This window comes from Aethalodelphis obliquidens, unplaced genomic scaffold, assembly GCF_003676395.1.
Source record: "Aethalodelphis obliquidens isolate GAN/ISIS:26980383/991018 unplaced genomic scaffold, ASM367639v1 scaffold8, whole genome shotgun sequence".
Classification (NCBI taxonomy): domain Eukaryota; kingdom Metazoa; phylum Chordata; class Mammalia; order Artiodactyla; family Delphinidae; genus Aethalodelphis; species Aethalodelphis obliquidens.
The window spans coordinates 45,589,903-45,611,334 of NW_020837952.1; the positions used below are offsets into that span (position 1 = coordinate 45,589,903).

General features: G+C 37.4%; 1 long non-coding RNA gene across 1 annotated transcript in view; it reads left to right on the plus strand.

The window, feature by feature from the left end:
• The window catches only part of LOC113620912 (uncharacterized), a 35,285-nt gene that overhangs the window by 512 nt on the left and 13,341 nt on the right, over positions 1-21,432 (plus strand). The window contains exons 2-4 of the long non-coding RNA XR_003432974.1: positions 4,275-4,392; positions 6,798-6,830; positions 7,562-7,623. This is a non-coding gene — a long non-coding RNA (uncharacterized LOC113620912). The remainder of the gene's footprint in view (positions 1-4,274; positions 4,393-6,797; positions 6,831-7,561; positions 7,624-21,432) is intronic.

The following is a 21,432-nucleotide window of genomic DNA, read 5'->3' on the forward strand; positions in this document are numbered from 1 at the left end:
AGTGGCCATTTAGATAGGAATGAGGACAACTTCTTACTAAGCTGTATGGAGATGATTGAACATCAGTTGGGGTAGTGGATGTCTCAGTGGATATCTGTGTAGAGAGGTGATTGCATCACTAGATCTTCTCTGTTCCCTTCCCCACCAATATCTTGTTACTTTGTAAACTCCCCAGAGCTTAAACACAACTAAACAGAAGAGAAATGTAGCTGCAATTCCATATTTATAAAATTATACTGCTATCCTGATGAATTTATGTATTCTTATTTATCCAGATGTACCCTATCTAGATGTCCCTAAAGTTTCTGGGTTTTGGTTATTCTTTAGTTAATCCTTCTAGAAAATTATATTGTACCCGAATTGTCCAATTTATCAAGCATTTACATGTACTTACATATTCTTTCCCCACCCCTCCAATTTTAATTAATTAATTTTTAAAGCAGGTAATATGTGTACTTGATAAAAAATTCAAAAGTCATCAGCTAGTATACAATGAAAAATAAGTCTCCCTCCTCCCCTTGCCCCTCAGTCCTACCACTGCTATCAGTTTTTTTGTTTCCTGTGACATCATGTGTACATATTTTCATATGTATATATAATCTAAAAACAGACCCACAGTCATATTTTACACACAGCTCTGTACCTTGCCTTATCCATATAATAAGATGTCTTGGATATTATTCCATAGCTGTGTTTGACATTCCATTGTAGAGATGCTCCATGATTTGTTTAAGCAATCTCTACTGATGGGAATTTAGCTTGTTTCCAGATTTTTGTTATTATGAGTAGTGTTACAATGAATTGTTTGTGCATAATTCTTTGCACATTATTTGAATATACCTGAATACTAATTCTAGAAGACAATATAGGAATGACAATTATGTGCACTTAAAATTTTTACATTCCTCAGTGGCTCTCATACAGATTATACCAAGTGAAATTCCCACCTCAATGTATGATTGCCTGATTCCTCTTATTATCAAACATAAATTTTTTTCTCATATGATAAATGAAAATTAGTATCTCACTGTAGTTTTTCTTTTTATTAAAAAATTAATTTGTATTTTCTTCTGTTCTTCTTCTACTCCTTTTTCTGTTATCTGTTTATGACCTTTGCTCACTCTTCTTATTGATTTTTTTGTATTCTTTATACATTATATGAAATTAACCCTTTGTAATTTGTATTGTGAATGTTTCCTTTCAGTTTATTGTTTGTACTTTATGTTGTTTATTTCTTTAGGCAACTTAGACTTTTTATTCATATATAGTTGAATTCATCAATCTTTTTTCTATGGTTTTAGTCAGACCTTTCCTACTCAAGAGATTTTCTTTTTAAACCTCATGCTTTCCCTAGTATTTTTTTTGTTTTTATTTTTATGTTTAAATCTTACTGTTATAAAGAGAAAAGCAGGCTGTTAATTGCCATCCTGATATTCCATTTATAACTTTTACATTAAATTATGTTCCTGATGAATCATGTGCAGTGGAATAAGGTTCTGCTTTGTACCTTCAAAGTAATGTTAGAATCAGTTGTTTTATTTAATCGCAAAAATAAATTCTGCAAGAAAGAAAGTCTTAAATATATTTTTTCATTCTTCAAAAGAAGCCATCCAGTCTGGTTTAGTTAATTGTAACAAGATTGGAGTTGGGAGAAGGTCAGAGGGAGTGCTTAACTATTGTAAACTTAGTGAGCAAATGCAAACTATGACAAACATGGTTTACAGTTTTATGTGAACAAAGACAATTCTCTAGGGCCAACATTGTAAAAAATGTAGTTTCCTATAACAAGAATTTATATTCTCAACATTTTACAAATCAACAGTCCTTGAAATTATTAAAAACAAACCTTTGAATATTATAGGAAAGCTGTCTTACTCTGTAAACTTAGGCAGAAATTCCACTTTAAGATAACATGATACAGAATAAGTATAGCTTTAATTTAAATTTTATGGTAACTGGTATATAAATATTCCCTAAACTCCTTCATTACCTAGCTAAAACAAAGGGTAATGGCTAGCTCAATGCTTTGCATTCTTAAAAGCACTTATGTTAACAACTCCAAGTTTCTCATTAAATAACATTGAAACACATAGCTATCACTACAACTATTATTGTAATCAAGGCTGAATCAAAGACCTTGGGCACAGATTAATGTACTTTAACTGGTAACAAATAATGAACTTAAGCTATATGACATTGCAAAAGATGGCACTTTGAATTTAAATTTAACAATTGTTGAAAACTCTTGCAAGAATACTTCCCGTTGTCATGCCTACTAATTTTTAATCATTCTTAAACTTTTTAAAAATTGAATTTTTAATTACACAACAAAATATGAATACATTCACTTTTGGAAACAGTAAATCCCTTTGCCTCTACTCCTTCACCTGTTTTTCTCTCCTCAAAACCCCAGCCTCAGACTGTTATGAGTTTGGTGCTTATGCTTCTAGAGACTTAATTACTTCTTCACTCAACAGTATGCTTTTCAGATCTATTGAGGTTGAAACCTTTAGATCTTGTTAGTTTCTTTCAACTGTTTCATAGTGTTCCATCAAATACGTGCATACACAATCATATCCTTTATCAATAGACATGTTCTTTTCTTTCAGTTTTTCATTATTATGAATAAAATTGCAATTAATATGCTTGTAAATGTCTCCTTATGCCTCAATGATGATATTTTTCTTAGGAGAGAGTCCTCAAGTTGGAATTTTGAGGTTATAGGGTATGAGCATTTTGACTTCTAATAGATACTGTCAAATTCCTCTGAAGTGGCTTGTACTAATTCATGCTTCCATCAGCAGTGTATGAGAATAACTGATATCCCCACAATCTTTTCAACACTTGTTTTTTTCAAACTTTATAATTATTGCTAATTTGGTGAGTATGAATTAGTATCTTATTATTTTATTTTATTTATTTATTTATTTTTGCGGTACGTGGGCCTCTCACTGTTGTGGCCTCTCCCGTCGCGGAGCACAGGCTCTGGACGCGCAGGCTCAGCGGCCATGGCTCACGGGCCCAGCCGCTCCGCGGCATGTGGGATCTTCCCGGACCAGGGCATGAACCCGTGTCCCCTGCATCAGCAGGCAGACTCTCAACCACTGTGCCACCAGGGAAGCCCAGTATCTTATTAGTTTAATTTGCATCGTGATGATTACTGCTGAGTTGATTATCCTTTTTTATGTATATTGGCCATTCAGGTTTCTTTATATGTGAGTTGCCTGTTCATATCCTTTGCCCATTTTACTCTTGGACTCCTTTTCAATCTCAATTTTTAATGTCTTATAGGATTATTAGAATTCTTTGTTTTTCCAGATATTAATCTCTTTCATATTATTTGTGTTGCAACTCTTTTATCCAGACCTATTGTTTATTATAGTTTTTAAAATGTGTATCTGTCGTCAACTCTGGAAAATTGTCATCTGTTTCTTCAAATATTGTCTTTGTTATATATCTCTTTTCTCCTTCTCCAATCAAATTAATCTTTGCCCTCTCTATTTTCTTTTGTCTGTCTACTTGTATCTTTTTCACTCTGCTGCATTTTGGGTGAATGTTTAAGGTTTGTTTTCCTGTTCAGTAATTCTCTCTTTTGCTTTATTCAGTCTGTTGCTAGATATATCTAACTTATTTTTTTAAATTAGATATTATATTTTCATTTTTCTTCATATCTTGTAGGTCACATTTTATAGTTTCTACTTCCCTTCAGATATTTTCAATCTTGACCTTATTTCTTCAAACGTTGCAAACCTGTTTTTTTATATAATCTTTGCCTTATTCCAATATGTGATATTTTTGTGGATCTCTTTTTGCTGGCTGTTTGTGTTTCTGTTCTCACTCGTGGTATCATATTTCTTTGTGGGCTTTGTTACTTTTGACTATGTACTATCAATTGTCCTTGAAATATTATTTGTATGGATTCCCTAAGGCTTAGGGTGAAGCTGTCTCCTCTAGTCAGGATTTGCATTTGTTTCTGTCAGATCCCCAGAGGCATAAACAGTCCAGGACCACTTTAAACTAAATTTTAAATTACCTTGAGGTTTTCTGTACTACCCTGTTGATATGAGTTAAGGCTAAAAATCTATGCAAGAGCTCACTGGTGGTTACCATTTTTAAGAGGTAGGTTTTTCTTATTCTATTTTTCTCTCTCTACTTTGCTCAGCATGAAATCCCACCCTCCTCAAGTTCCCTGTGTGTGGGCTATGGTTAGGAAGGTGCATTTACTTACTTCAGAGTTTCAGTTTAATATGCTTATTTTCTACTTGGTTTCTCAGGTCAGGTGGAGTGCGGCCTTTGACTTATATTCTCCACACCCCTTGATGTCATCTAAATTGCAGCTCCATCTTACCTGGATCAGCAGATGTCCTCAGAGTTCTCAAGTTTATCCACCTCGTAAGTGATTTTTTCCCCCCTGCAGTGTTGTTGCTGTTTTAATTTCTACTTCTAGTAATGTATAAGGTATTTATATAACATTACTTACTTCATTATAGCTTTTCTTTATTTTTCCACTTCTCTTTTGTCTCAGTAGTTAGTTGTTTTTAAGTCATGTTTCTTTATATACTTATAGAATCTATGATTTTTGTGGTTTTATTGGCTATTACTTCCTGGTATAAATCTTTTATGAAAATGATTTTATCTCTATTATTAATCACTATACTTATATCTTTCCTTGTTTTCAGAATCTTTGTATTGGTCCATTGTGATTTGATTTATTTTCCAAAATTTTAATAGTCATTTAAAAAACTTAGATAACAATAAACATTTAAATGGTGAATTCCATTGAAAAGCATTAGCCAAGGAAATGAATGTAAACACCTACTATACAATAAAAGATAAAGTAGTTGAACTAAAGCATTCAAACATGCAAACAATTTTTATTTTTAACCTAAACATCAGGAAGAAGCTACTTAAGCCTTAGCCCTTTATTTGTACACAAGCATTTTTGTTTGTTTGTTTTTTAAAATTTATTTATTTGGCTACGTTGGGTCTTCCTTGCTCTGTGCAGGCGCTCTCTCGTTGTGGTGAGTGGGGGCCACTTCGTGCTGCAGTGCGTGGGCTTCTCACTGCGGTGGACTCTCCTGTTGCGGAGCACGGGCTCTAGGCACGTGGGCTTCAGTAGTTGTGGCACGCGGGCTCAGTAGTGGTGGCTTGCGGGCTCTAGAGAGCAGGCTCAGTAGTTGTGGCGCAAGGACCCAGCTGCTCCGAGGCATGTGGGATCTTCCCGAGCAGCCAACCACTTCCCAACCACTGTGCCACCAGGGAAGTCCCTGTACACAAGCATTTTTAACAGCATATATAAACGTGAGAAGTCATTTGGATCAAAAAAGACGTCAGAAGTGAAAATTCCTAAGGCAAGCCTTAGGAATGTGGATGTTTAGATGTTTTCTGCCCCTCTAATTAATTGTTATTCATTAAAAGAAGTAGAGAAATGTGTATAAATGAGAAAGATTAAAGCAAAATAGAGACATGGATATACCTGTTGATACCACTTTAAGAAGAATAAATTCCTTCTGAAAGTACTTGTGAATATCCAGTCAGTAGAAAAATGCATTCAGAAAACATTTATTGAACTTACAATGTGTTCGACACTGTGTTAGAACTTGGGGTGCAAAGTTTTTATTCTTGAGAAGCTCAGAGTCTCATTGGGGGCTGATAAGCACAAACATTAAATAAATGCTTATACCATTTATCTTATATCTTGGGATGTACAGAAGAAAATGAATCATCTGTATATACACAAGGAAGTCAGTCACAAAGATAACATTTGTGTGAAATATTTTGCCCTTTTCGTTTCCTGTGGAACCCAGAAGCCATCAGGATTCCTGAAATTATAAACCAGAACTCAGATATTCCAATAATTGCACATCAAGTGCCCACTAGTAGCTAAACATCTGCTACACAATAGCATACAAAAATCTGGAAGGTAATAAAAATGGTGCAAATGGGTTCCCCATTTCTTTTCCAAGAAAAACCTCCTAATGGGCTGCTGATGAGCTAATCAGGTCAAGTGTTCTCTGAGTTGCCCTCTTTATACAGAGTCAGCAAGCATAACATTTTGTTAACCTATTGACACAGAAGAAATTTGTTTTCCATCTGACCTTTTACAGTAACTACTCAAAATTACTTTCTCTTCAGCTAACAAAGTTAATGAATAAATTATCCAAGTTTAACACTCAGACAGTAATGTTTAAAATTTTTGTTGTTACTCCTGATCATTTTGTTTTCTCTTTCAGCCATTACTTCTTTCCTTAGGAAAAAATATAATTTTTACTGAGAATTTGCATTTTTGTTTTAGAGAGTAATACTCTTGAACTATTTGGAACCAGTTATTTTGCAGATATTACATTCATATATGTTGAAATGGTCACATGGTAATTTTTTAATGCATAGAAATTCTATTCATTAAAAATTTGTAACCATTTGTGTAAGACAGAGTGAAAGTTTAACTTTGGGCTACATATGAACAAAGGGTTTCCTATGGAAATAGTTATTAAAACAAAAATATAGAGGGCATTTTAAACCTGGGAATAAACTCTTTTCCAAAATGGAAAAGCAAATTGTGGGTCCTTGCTACATTCTTTATTAAATCTTGATTCTAAGAATCTCTACTCACTAAAATTTTGTTAAATATATTCTTTCAAATTACTAAAAATTTCTTCAAAATACTAGCACTTTATTTCAAATTATCCTGAAGTCCAGCCTTTTATCTGTTTCAAATTGATCTTTCCCTAAATAGGCCCAAATCGGAAGTTTACTCTAGTAAATAATTTTTTAATCATTTGCTATATTTATTACAGCTTCAAAGGTGGTCATCCAATTCAATCCCTAAGGTAAGCCTTCTTTCACTCTTGAGTGGTTGGACCAATTTTAAGTACTTCTTAGAGAATGAGATATATATATTTCCTCTGCAGACTATCCTAACATTTACTATTCTAAGAATATTATTTAAGTATTATTAAATCCATTCACCTCTCCAGTTTTCAGAGAGGAAATCAAGCTTGTTCACATTACATTTATCATGAATATGCTACAGGCTATTAACATCGTTTTCCACAAATGTAAGCAGATAGTATTATTATTTTACACTTGTTAGAAAACTTCTATAGACTTGAAAGAACCAAGAACATTTTAGATTGTCATCAGCAAGTGGCCATTGTTCCTTTTGGAAGATGTTCCTGGTCACTGAAAAGTGTATTGTTTTAACCACAGCTCATTAAACTGGGTTCAGAGACCCACAAATTATACCACCAGCAGCATTTCTTTCAGTTGAATATGTTAAGTGTGTTTTTATTCTCTATATGTTTGATTAACTACCTTGTACAGCGTTATAATGAAATAAGTTAAAAATCATTAAATGTTCTTTTAATAGAGAAGTAACGCATTTGAAGCAGACAGTAATGCTTAAATAATAACAATTTTTGTTATTAAATACGCTTATAAAATACTTCTCCTAAGATTTAACTTAATTTGGGGGCATGTTGAGTGAAGTCTCCGTTATTTTAATTATTTATAGACTGAAGTACCAGACAGTCATAATATCTCTTTGTTTCTTTTAAAGCAGAAAAACATAGGCCTTGCATGGAAATTCTTAAGAAATGTCAAAGAGCTAGTCCTGTTGGAAAGGTTAGTAGTTATAGAAAAATATTTCAAAAGCATGAATGCAGCAGTTTTAAACATGGTTTAGTGCCCAGAATAACTTGTTGGTTTTGTTTTTCATTTTTAACATAAATATCAACTGCCACTGTATAATTGAGTCACAAACACATTTTGAATTCAGGAATTTTTATACTGAAATATTTCCCTGTGAACAAATCCCATGTCACCAAACAAAGATTTTGTTACTGTTTGTGTGTTTTAAAAGAGAGAAAGCCTTGTATTACATAATACTCTGTTGGGTATTTTATGTATCTATGTACTTTCTTATTCCACCCCCCTGGTCATTTTTGTGTTCCTCAGAATATCTGGGACAGCATTTTTGCATGCTTGCATATACATAAGATATAGCATAATGGTTAAAAACTTGGATTCTGCAGCCAGACTTCCTGGGTTCAAGTCTTGTTCTATAATTTTTAGCTCTATAACCTTCGCAATTCACTCAAACCTGTTGTGCTTCAGTTTTCTCATCTATAAACTGGGAGTTGCATTAAGTGTTTGTGGATTGAATTAATTAAGACATGTAAATCACTTAAAATAGTAGCTGGCACATAGCAAATTCTTAGTAAATGTTAGCTATTATTCTTTAACAAGTATTTATCAAGCACTTATTACATTGATACTGTGCTAGAAATTCTAGGGATGCCACAACAAACAAGATAGTCATATTTACTCTTCTTATAGAATTTACAGTTTAGTGGAAGATTCAGTCAAATGCACAGGTTGTTATAATACAGTACAAAAACTACTATGGTGGGGTGGGGTAGGGTGCCACAGTTGCCTAATGGGGGACCCCTTACCCAGACTAAGGAGATGAGGAAAGTTTTTCTGGACTAAGTGACGTCTAAGCCAAGATCTGAAGGATGGGTATGGGTTTGCCATGTGCTAGTGGACAGGGTGGAGGAATAGAGTATCAGGTAGGCCTATTATGAGAAATTTCTTCAGGCGAGAGAACGTGGCACATTTAAGGACTTAAGGAGGCTTGGTCAAATGTAATATACAGGTCAGGGCAGGGGTAGTGGGTGGTGCACAAGGCCACTTTATTCTGAGAAGAACAAGGAGTCACTGAAGAGACAGAAGAGGAGGGTGTCATGTTCAGATTTTAGTTTCTTAAAGATCCCTCTAATTCCAGTGTAGATCGTGTATTAGAGTGAATTAAAAGTGGATACAGGGAGGTCAGTTAAAATGCCAGTAGAGCATGCAGGAGAGAGATGTTGGAGGCTTGGAACTAGAGTGGTAATAGTGAAAATAAAGAGAACTTGAGAGATCTGAGAGACATTTATGGGGAGAGAATCAGGAGGTTGTGGTAATAGTAGGGTGCTGGATGTGGAGCAAACGGGAGAAAGAAGACCTAAAGATGGACTCTCAGGTTTCTTGCTTGAACGCGTGAATGGTACCATTCGCTAAGACAGGAAACACTCACTGCAGTGGGTGGACAATGGTTGTTGTTGCCACTCAGCATGTATTCTTGGTAATTATGTCCCAATTTTCAACCGGGAGTAGGCCCTTTCTCAATTTCAATCCATGTGTTCCTAGATGGAATTGACTTTACCTCCATTTCCAGGAGTGGAGCACATGATCCAGGCAGAGCCAATCAGTGTATCCCATTCTTCTAGACACATTTCAAGATACATTACAGCAACTCAGCTGTTAACAGTCAGCATGAATCTCAGAGCTTTTGTGGGACCTATTGAAAAAGACATAGACATGGAAATTCGCAGAGTTACTGTAGTTATCTTGAACCCGCTAAGGGTATGTCTATCTGAGAATGGAGCCAACACAATGTAAGGCAAAGCCCACAGAGGGAAGCAAAATCCTGATGATATCCTTTAAGTACCGAATCCAGCCATTCCTGAAGCTATCCTATCCCTTGGACTTTTTCATTTATGGGCAACTAGTATGTTGTCTTTGGGCTTAAGCCAGAGGGGTTGGGTTTTTTTTTTTAATATATATTCAAAAACTGATAAAGATAAGAAACCATATATGAAATAACTAGTTGAGGGGAAAGATGCTGAGTTTAGTCTTGGTTATGTTGAGTTGGAGGTGTTTGTGAGGCATCGTAGTAGAGTGGAGATGTCCAGTAGCAAATATGTTTAGGAAGTTAGTGACACCTGATAGTCTTTGGTAAAGATTTTTAGAAGGCCATGTGGCAATTCATACAAAAGAAATCTCAAAAAAGTGGTCACATTAGTTGACTTTCTAGTAGAACCAGCTAGACCCAAAGAGTTTGAAGGAGATAATTCTTCAGTTTCAGTTTCTTTAATGATTATTGATCTATTCAGGGTTTATACTTCTGTGATATTCTGATATAATAAGAAATATATATTTAGTCTTCACCTTTGGTTCCTGGCACAGAGCTCCTAAAACCTTTGTAATTTCCTAAGTGAGGGGGGTGCTAGGAGCATCTTTTGTTCTAATATTTGGTCTTTGACCCAATTCCTGACATAGAGCTCCTAAATCCCTTGGAATTTCCTAGATAATAAGACCACCTTTTGTTCTAACAAGGCAACTCTTAGAGGCTTCTGGATGAGGGCCATTCACCAGAAAGACCAAGCCATGATTAGAAGCTTGGAACTTTTAGTTTCACCTCTCATCCTCTGGGGAGGGGAATGAAGCTAGAGACTGAGTTAATTATTGATCATGCCTATGTGATGAAGCCTTTGCAAACATCTCTAAAGTAGGGGGTTTGGAGAGCTTCTAGTTTTGTGAACAAGAACACATAGAGGTTCTGGGAGGGTGGTGTGCCCAAAGAAGGCACAGAAACTCCATACCCATTCTCATATGCCTTGCCTTATGTACCTCTTCATCTGGCTATTCATCTGTATCCTTTATCATATCCTTTATAATAAATTGGTAAATGTAAGTAAGTATTTCTGTGAGTTATGTGAGCTGTCATAGTAAATTATAGAAGGAAGGTGTCATGGGAATTCCTCATTTGTAGTCAAGTCTGCCAGAAGTATGGGTAACCTGGGAACGTACTACTTGAGACTGGTATGTGAAGTGGAAAGCAGTCTCGTGAGACTGAGCCCTTAACCTATGGGATCTGATGCTAACTCAAGGTAGACAATGTCAGAATTGAGTTGAATTGCAGAATACCCAGTTAGTATTCATCAGAAAACTGAACTGAATTGTTGTGGGAGAAAAACCTAAACATTTGGTCACAGAGGTGTTGAAAATGTTGTGTGTGTGTGCTTTTCCTTTTCAACTTCTAGATCCAACATTTACAATGTCCATTTTGTCTCCAATTTACCAGTTGTGGTAAACTGAATAATTGGCTTCCCCAAAGATGTCCATATTCTAATTCCTGGAACCTGTGAATGTTAGCCTCATATGGCAAAAGGCACTTTGAGGATGTGATTAAGTTAGGGATGTTGAGATGGGGAGATTATCCTGGATTATCCAGGTGGGTCCAATGTAATCATACAGGTCCTCACAAGAGAGAAGGCCATGTGATGATGGAAACAGAGATTGAGATGATGCACTTGGAAGATGGAGAAAGGGGCCACAAACTATGGGACACAGGTAGCCTCTAAAAGCTAGAAAAGGCAAGGAAAAAGATTCTGTCTTAAGGCCTCCAGAAAGAACAAGGCCCTACCAACACCTTTACCCTGTGAAACTGATTTCAGACTTCTGGCCTCAAAAACTATGAGAGAATAAATAAATTTATGTTGTTTTAAGCCATCAGATTTGTTGTGACTTGTTACAGCAGCCATAGGAAACTAATACATCAGTGTAATGTTGTACATAAAGATTTAACAGTTTTATTAAGATATAATTCACTATCATAAAATTCATCCATTAAAAGTGTAAAATTCACAGATATGTACAACCATCACTGCAGTCAATTTTAGAACATTTTCATTGCCACAAAAAGATGTCTGTGCACTTTAGCTATCAACTCCCTATTCCTCCATCCCCCATAGCTCTAAGCAACTACTAGTCTATTTTCTGTCTATGTAGATTTTCCTGGACATTTTGTATAAACAGAATCACACAACATGTGGTCTTTTTGACTGACAAAATGTTTTCAGGTTTCATCCATGTTATAACGTGTATCAGTACTTCATTTCTTTTTAAAGATGAATATTATTCCATTGTATTGATATACCAATATCAATACATTATATGTCTTCTTTCTAAAGAAGCTGAGAGAAGAAATGAAAGTGTGTGTGTGTGAGTGTGTGTGTGTGTGTGTGTGTATGAGAACTCTCATGAGAGAGAACAAGTTATTTATATGTAGTATATTGTATCTATATATGTATATATCTTTTGTAATATTAGCCTTCTTATTTATGATTTCTGGTTTTCATCATTTGTTCATCTGGGGTCATTTTCTTAGCCCAATAGAGCTTTGCTCCCACTTATCTCCTTTGTTCTGTTATTGGCAAATATATTGCATTTCCATTATGTTATAGGTTCAACAACACATTGTATACATCTTGTTTCATACAATTACTTTTTTAAAATTTATTTTTAATTGAAGTATAGTTGAATTACAGCGTTGTGTTAATTACTGCTGTACAGCAAAGTGACTCAGTTATATATATATATACATTCTTTTTCATATTCTTTTCCGTTATGGTTTATCACAGGATATTGAATATAGTTCTGTGTGCTATATAGTAGGACCTTGTTGTTTATCCATTCTATATATACCAGTTTGCATCTGCTAGTCCCAAACTCCCAATTCAACCCTCTCCCACCCTCCACTCCCTTGGCAACCACCAGTCTATTCTATATGTCCCTGATTCTGTTTCTATTTCATAGATAGGCTCATTTGTGTCATATTTTAGATTCCACATATAAGTGATATCATATGATATTTGTCTTTCTCTTTCTGACTTACTTCACTTAGTATGATAATCTCTAGTTGTATCCATGTTGCTACAAATGGCATTAATTCGTCTTTTTATGGGTGAGTAGTATTCCATTGTATATATGTACCACATCTTTATCCATTCATCTGTTGATGGACATTTAGATTGTTTCCATGTCTTTGCTATTGTGAATAGTGCTGCTATGAACACAGAGGTGCATATATCTTTTTGAATTACAGGTTTGTCTGGATATACACCCAGGAGTGGGATTGCTGGATCATACAGTAGTTCTATTTTTAGTTTTCTGAGGAACCTCCATACTGTTTTCCACTGTGACTGCACCAACTTACATTCCCACCAACAGTGTAGGAAGGTTCACTTTTCTCCACACCCTCTCCAGCATTTGTTATCTGTAGTTGTTTAATGATGGCCATTCTGACCGGCGTGAGGTGGTACCTCACTGTAGTTTTGATTTGCATTTCATACAGTTACTTTTAGAAACAGTTAAAAGAGGAGAAGAAATATGCTGCCTTTTGTAATTACATAGTTACGTTTATTGGTACTCTGTTTTTTCATATAAATTTGAATTACTGTCGGGGGCCAGTTGTTTGCATTCTAAACTTCTTTTAGTATTTTATGTAAGGTGGGTCTGCTAGCAACAACTTCTGTTTTAGTTTATTGGGAAATGTCTTTATTTTGCCTTGTATTTGTTGGCTATAGCAATAATATTCTTGGTTGATAGTTTTTTTTTCCCTTTGTGCACTCTGGATAAGTTATCCCACTGCTTTTTGGCCTCGAATGATTCTGCTGAGAAGTCAGCTGTTCATCTTATTGCAGTTCCCTGAATTATTTTTCTTGCTGCAGTCAACATCTTCTCCTAATCTTTGGCTTTCACCATTTTTACTATCATGTGTATGTTTGTAGATCTCTTTGCATTTATCCCACTTGGACCTCATTAACCTTCCTAAATGTGTAGATTAATATTTCAATAAATTTAGGACCTTTTCAGCCACTGTTTTTTGAATATATTTTCTGCTTTTCTCTCTCTCCTCTCCTGGTTTTCCTGTTACATATATGTTGGTATATTCAAGGATTCCCCATACATCTCTAAAGCTCTGTTCATTTCTTCTCCATACTTCTTTATGTTATTTGGATTGCATAATCACTATCAATCAGTCTTTAAGTTTGCTGATTCCCTCTTCTTCCAGTTCAAATTTACTATTGAGCCCCTCTGGTGACGTTTTTTTTTAACATTTTTATTGGAGTATAATTGCTTTACAATGGTGTGTTAGTTTCTGCTTTAAAACAAAGAGAATCAGCTATACATATACATATATCCCCATATCTTCTCCCTCTTGCATCTCCCTCCCACCCTCCCTATCCCATCCCTCTAGATGGTCACAAAGCACTATGCAGCTGCTTCCCACTAGCTATCTATTTTATACTTGGTAGTATATGTAAGTCCCTGCCACTCTCTCACTTCATCCCAGCTTACCCTTCCCCCTCCCCATGTCCTTAAGTCCATTCTCTACATCTGCGTCTTTATTCCTGTCCTGCCCCTAGGTTCATCAGAACCATTTTTAAATTTTTTTTAGATTCCATATATATGTCTTAGCATGCGGTATTTGTTTTTCTATTTCTGACTTACTTCACTCTGTATGACAGTATCTAGGTCTATCCACCTCACTACAAATAACTCAGTTTTGTTTCTTTTTATGGCTGAGTAATATTCCATTGTATATATGTGCCACATCTTTATCCATTCATCTTTTGATGGACACTTAGATTGCTTCCATGTCCTGGCTATTGTAAACAGTGCTGCAATGAACATTGTGGTACATATCTCTTTTTTTGATTATGGTTTTCTCAGGGTATATGCCCAGTAGTGGGATTGCTGGGTTGTATGGTAGTTCAATTTTTACTTTTTAAGGAACCTCCATACTGTTCTCTATAGTGGCTGTATCAATTTACATTCCCACCAACAGTGCAAGAGTGTTCCCTTTTCTCCACACCCTCTCCAGCATTTATTGTTTGTAGATTTTTTTTTTTTTTTTTTTTTTTTTTTTTGCGGTACGCAGGCCTCTCACTGTTGTGGCCTCTCCCGTTGCGGAGCACAGGCTCCGGATGCGCAGGCTCAGCGGCCATGGCTCACGGGCCCAGCCGCTCCGTGGCATGTGGGATCTTCCCGGACCGGGACACGAACCCGTGTCCCCTGAATAGGCAGGCGGACTCTCAACCACCGCGCCACCAGGGAAGCCCAGTTTGTAGATTTTTTGATGATGGACATTCTGACTGATGTGAGGTGATACCTCATTGTAGTTTTGATTTGCATTTCTCTAATGATTAGTGACATTGAGCATTCTTTCATGAATTTGTTGGCAATCTGTATGTCTTCTTTAGAGAAATGTCTATTTAGGTCTTCTGCCCATTTTTGGATTGGGTTGTTTGTCTTTTTCATATTGAGCTGCATGAGCTGCTTGTAAATTTTGGAGATAAATCCTTCGTCGGTTGCTTCATTTGAAAATATTTTCTCCCATTCTGAGGGTTGTCTTTTTGTCTAGTTTATGGTTTCCATTGCTGTGCAAAAGCTTTTAAGTTTCTTTAGGTCCCATTTGTTTATTTTTGTTTTAATTTCCATTTCTCTAGGAGGTGGATCAAAAAGGATCTTGCTGTGATTTATGTCATAGAGTGTTCTGCCTATGTTTTCCTCTAAGAGTTTGATAGTGTCTTGCTTTACATTTAGGTCTTTAATCCATTTTGAGTTTATTTTTGTATATGGTGTTAGGGAGTGTTCTAATTTCATTCTTTTACATGTAGCTGTCCAGTTTTCCCAGCACCACTTATTGAAGAGGCTGCCTTTTCTCCATCATGTCTTCTTGCCTCCTTTATCAAAAATAAGGTGACCACATGTGCGTGCGTTTATCTCTGGGCTGTCTATCCTGTTCCACTGATCTATATTTCTGTTTTTGTGCAAGTACCAGACTGTCTTGATTACTGTAGCTTTGTAGTATAGTCAGAAGTCAGGGAGCCTGATTCCTCTAACTCCGTTTTTCATTCTCAACATTGCTTTGGCTATTCGGGGTCTTTTGTGTTTCCATACAAATTGTGAAATTTTTTGTTCTAGTTCTGTGAAAAATGCCCTTGGTAGTTTGATAGGGATTGCATTGAATCTGTAGATTGCCTTGGGTAGTATAGTCATTTTCACAATGCTGATACTTCCAATCTAAGAACATGGTATATCTCTCCATCTGTTTCTATCATCTTTAATTTCTTTTATCAGTGTCTTATAGTTTTCTGCATACAGCTCTTTGGTCTCCTTAGGTAGGTTTATTGCTAGGTATTTTATTCATTTTGCTGCAATGGTAAATGGGAGTGTTTCCTTAATTTCTCTTTCAGTTTTTTCATCATTAGTGTATAGGAATGCAAGAGATTTCTGTGCATTAATTTTGTATCCTGCTACTTTACCAAATTCATTGATTAGCTTTAGTAGTTTTCTGGTAGAGTCTTTAGGATCCTCTATGTATAGTATCATGTTATCTGAAAACAGTGACAGCTTTACTTGTTCTTTTCCAATTTGGATTCCTTTTATTTCTTTTTCTTCTCTGTTTGCTGTGGCTAAAACTTTCCAAAACTATGTTGAATAAGAGTGGTGAGAGTGGACAACATTGTTCCTGGTCTTGCTCCTGGTCTTAGGGGAAATGATTTCAGTTTTCCACCATTGAGAACGATGTTGGCTGTGGGTTTGTCATATATGGCCTTTATTATGTTGAGGTAAGTTCCCTCTATGCCTACTTTCTGGAGGGTTTTTCTCATAAATGGGTGTTGAATTTTGTCAAAATCTTTTTCTGCATCTATTGAGATGATCATATGGTTTTTATCCTTCAATTTGTTAATATGGTGTATCACATTGATTGATTTGCGTATATTGAAGAATCTTTGCATTCCTGAGGTAAACCCCACTTGCTCAGAGTGTGTGATCCGTTTAATGTGCTGTTGAATTCTGTTTGCTAGTATTTTGTTGAGGATTTTTACATCTATGTTCATCAGTAATATTGGCCTGTAGTTTTCTTTCTTCATGACATCTTTGTCTGGCTTTGGTATCAGGGTGATGGTGGCCTCGTAGAATGAGTTTGGGACTCTTCCTCCCTCTGCTATATTTTGGAAGAGTTTGAGAAGGGTGGGTGTTAGCTCTTTAAATGTTTGATAGAATTCGCCTGCAAAGCCATCTGGTCCTGGGCTTTTGTTCGTTGGAAGATTTTTAATCAGAGTCTCAATTTCAGTTCCTGTGATTGGTCTGTTTATATTTTCTGTTTCTTCTGGTTCAGTCTCGGAAGGTGGTGCTTTTCTAAGAATTTGTCCATTTCTTCCAGGTTGTCCATTTTATTGGCATATAGTTGCTTGTAGTAATCTCTCATGATCCTTTGTATTTCTGCAGTGTCAGTTGTTACATCTCCTTTTTTATTTCTTATTCTATTGATTTTAGTCTTCTCCCTTTTTTTCATGATGAGTCTGGCTAATGGTGTATCAATTTTGTTTATCTTCTCAAAGAACCAGCTTTTAGTTTTACTGATCTTTGCTATTGTTTCCTTCATTTCTTTTTCATTTATTTCTGATCTGATCTTTATGATTTCTTTCCTTCTGCTAACTTTGGGATTTTTTTGTTCTTCTTTCTCTAATTGCTTTAGGTGTAAGGTTAGGCTGTTTATTTGAGATGTTTCTTGTTTCTTGAGGTAGGATTTTATTGCTATAAACTTCCCTCATAGAACTGCTTTTGTTGCATCCCATAGCTTTTGGGTTGTCATGTTTTCATTGTCATTTGTTTCTAGGTATTTTCTGATTTCCTCTTTGATTTCTTCAGTGATCTCTTGGGTTTTAAGTAGTGTATTGTTTATCCTCCATATGTTTGTATTTTTTACAGATTTTTTCCTGTAATTGATATCTAGTATCATAGAGTGGTGGTCGGAAAAGATACTTGATATGATTTCAATTTTCTTAAATTTACTAAGGCTTGATTTGTGACCCAGTATGTAGTCTATCCTGGAGAATGTTCCATGAGCACTTGAGAAGAAAGTGTATTCTGTTGTTTTTGGATGGAATGTCCTATAAATATCATTTAAGTCCATCTTGTTTAATGTGTCATTTAAAGCTTGTGTTTCTTTATGTATCTTCATTTTGGATGATCTGTGCATTGGTGAAAGTGGGGTGTTAAAGTCCCCTACTATGAATGTGTTACCTCGATTTCCCCTTTTATCGTTGTTAGCTTTTGCCTTATGTATTTGTTTTTGTTTTTGCGGTACGCGGGCCTCTCACTGTTGTGGCCTCTCCCATTGCGGAGCACAGGCTCCGGATGCGCAGGCTCTGGACGCGCAGGCCCAGCGGCCATGGCTCACGGGCCCAGCCCCTCCACAGCATGTGGGATCTTCCCGGACTGGGGCACGAACCCATTTCCCCTGCATCGGCAGGCGGACTCTCAACCACTGCGCCACCAGGGAAGCCCTTGCCTTATGTATTGATGTGCTTCTATGTTGGGTGCATAAATATTTACAATTGTTATATCTTCTTCTTGGATTTGTCCCTTGATCATTATGTAGTGTCCTTCTATGTCTCTTTTAATAGTCTTTAGTTTAAATTCTATTTTGTCTGATATGAGAATTGCTACTCCAGTTTTCTTTTGATTTCCATTTGCACGGAATATTTTTTTTCCATCCCCTTACTTTCCGTCTGTATGTGTCCCTAGGTCTGAAGTGGGTCTCTTATAGAAAGCATATATACGGGTCTTGTTTTTGTATACATTCAGCCAGTCTATGTCTTTTGATGGAGCATTTAATCCATTTACATTTAAGGTAATTATCAATGTGTATGTTCCTTTTACCATTTTCTTAATTGTTTTGGGTTTGTTATTGTTGGCCTTTTCCTTCTCTTGTGTTTCCTGCCCAGAGAAATTCCTTTAGCCTTTCTTCTAAAGCTGGTTTGGTGGTGCTGAATTCCCTTAGCTTTTTCTTGTTGTAAAGGTTTTAATTTCTCCATCGTATCTGAATGAGATCCTAGCTGGGTAGAGTAATCTTGGTTGTAGGTTTTTCCCTTTCATCACTTTAAATGTGTCCTGCCACTCCCTTCTGGCTTGCAGAGTTTCTGCTAAAAGATCAGCTGTTAACTTTATGGGGAATCCATTGTATGTTATTTGTTGTTTTTCTCTTGCTGCTTTTAATATTTTTTCTTTGTATTTAATTATTAACAGTTTGATTAGTATGTGTCTTGGCATGTTTCTCTTTGGATTTATCCTGTATGGGACTCTCTGTGCTTCCTGGACTTGATTAACTATTTCCTTTCCCATATTAGGGAACTTTTAAACTATAATCTCTTCAAATATTTTCTCATACCCTTTCTTTTTCTCTTCTTCTTCTGGAACCCCTATAATTCGAATGTTGGTGTGTTAAATGTTGTCCCAGAGGTCTCTGAGACTGTCCACAATTATTTTCATTCTTTTTTCTTTATTCTGCTCTGTGGTAGTTATTTCCACTGTTTTATCTTCCAGGTCACGTATCCGTTCTTCTGCATCAGTTATTCTGCTATTCATTCCTTCTACAGAATTTTTAATTTCATTTATTGTGTTGTTCATCTTTGTTTGCTCTTTAGTTCTTCTAGGTCCTTGTTAAACGTTTCTTGTATTTTCTCCATTCTATTTCCAAGATTTTGGATCATCTTTCCTATCATTATTCTGAATTCTTTTTCAGGTAGACTGCCTATTTCCTCTTCATTTTTTTGGTCTGGTGGTTTTTTACCTTGCTGTTTCATCTGCTGTGTGTTTCTCTGTCTTCTCATTTTGCTTAACTTACTGTGCTTGCGGTCTCCTTTTCTCAGGCTGCAGGTTCATAGTCCCTGTTGTTTTTGGTGTCTGCCCCCAGTGGGTAAGGTTGGTTCAGTGGGTTGTGTAGGCTTCCTGGTGGAGGGCACAGGTGCCTGTGTTCTGGTGGATGAGGCTGGATCTTGTCTTTCTGGTGTGCAGGACTGCGTCCAGTGGTGTGTTTTTGTTTGTCTGTGACCTTATGATTTTAGGCAGCCTCTCTGCTAATGAATGGGTTTGTGTTCCTGTCTTGCTAGTTGTTTGGCATAGGGTGTCCAGCACTGGAGATTGCTGGTCGTTGAGTGCAGCTTGGTCTTAGCATTGAGATGGAGATCTCTTTGAGAGCTTTCGCCATTTAATATTACATGGAGCTGGGAGGTCTCTAGTGGACCAATGTCCTGAACTCGGCTCTTCCACCTCAGAGGCACAGACCTGACACCCAGCCAGAGCACCAAGACCCTGTCAGCCACATAGCTCAGAAGAAAAAAAGAAATAAAGAAAGAAAAAAATAAAATAAAAAAGTTATTAAAATAAAAAATTATCAAAAATAAAAAAATTAAAAAGTAATAAAAAGAAAGAAAGCAACCAAACCACAAACCAAATCCACCCATGATAACAAGCGCTAAAAACTATACTTAAAAGAAAAAAAAGTAACCCCCCCCAAACCCCCCCCCCCCAAAACGGACAGACAGAACCCTAGGACAAATGGTAAAAGCCAAGCTATATAGACAAAATCACACAAAGAAGCACACACACACACTCACAAAAAGAGTAAAAGGAAAAATATATATATCGTTGCTCCCAAAGTCCACCGCCTCAATTTTGGGATGATTCATTGTCTATTCAGGTATCCCACAGATGCAGGGTACATCAAGATGATTGTGGAGATTTAATCCCCTGCTTCTGAGGCTGCTGGGAGAGATTTCCCTTTCTCTTCTTCTTTCGCACAGCTCCTGGGGTTCATCTTTGGATTTGGCCCCGCCTCTGTGTGTAGGTCGCCTTAGGGCGTCTGTTCTTTGCTTAGACAGGACTGGGTTAATGTCGCAGCTGATTAGGAAGCTCTGGCTCACTCAGGTCGGGGCGGGGGGGCGGGGCCGTGGCGCGGGGGAGGGACGGAATCAGAATGTAGGGTAAACCTTCAGCGGCAGAGGCCGGCGTACGTTGCAACAGCCTGAGGTGCGCCATGTGTTCTCCCGGGGAAGTTGTCCCTGGATCACGGGACCCTGGCAGTAGCGGGCTGCACAGGCTCCCTGGAGGGGAGGTGTGGACTGTGACCTGTGCTTGCACACAGGCTTCTTGGTGGCTGCAGCAGCAGCCTTAGCGTCTCACGCCCGTCTCTGGGGTCTGCGCTGATAGCCGCGGCTCATGCCCATCTCTGGAGCTCGTTTAGGCGGTGCTCTGAATCCCCTCTCCTTGCGCACCCCGGAACAAGGGTCTCTCGCCTCTTAGGCAGGTCCAGACCTTTTTGCTGATTCCCTCCCGTCTAGCCGTGGCGCACTAGCCCCTTCAAGCTGTGTTCACGCAGCCAACCCCAGTCCTCTCCCTGGGATCCGAGGGAAGCCTGAGCCTCAGCTCCCAGTCCCCGCCCGCCCCGGCGGGGGAGCCAGACTAGCCTCTCGGGCTGGTGAGTGCCGGTTGGCACTGATCCTCCGTGTGGGAATCTCTCCGCTTTGCCCTCCGCACCCCTGTTGCTGTGGTCTCCTCCATGGCTCCGAAGCTTCCCCCCTCCGCCACCCGCTGTCTCCACCCGCGAAGGGGCTTCTAGTGTGTGGAAACCTTGCCTCCTTCACAGCTCCCTCCCAGAGGTGCAGGTCCCGTCCCTATTCTTTTGTCTCTGTTTTTTCTTTATTCTTTTGCCCTACGGGGTACGTGGGGAGTTTCTTGCCTTTTGGGAGGTCTGAGTTCTTCTTCCAGCGTTTAGTAGGTGTTCTGTAGGAGTTGTTCCACATGTAGATGTATTTCTGATGTATTTGTGGAAAGGAAGGTGATCTCCACATCTTACTCTTCTGCCATCTTGAAGATTTCACCCCTCTGGTGAATTTTTCACTTCAGTTGTGCATTTCAAGACCAGAATTTCCATTTGGTTATTTAAAATAATTTCTATCTCCTTACTGATAT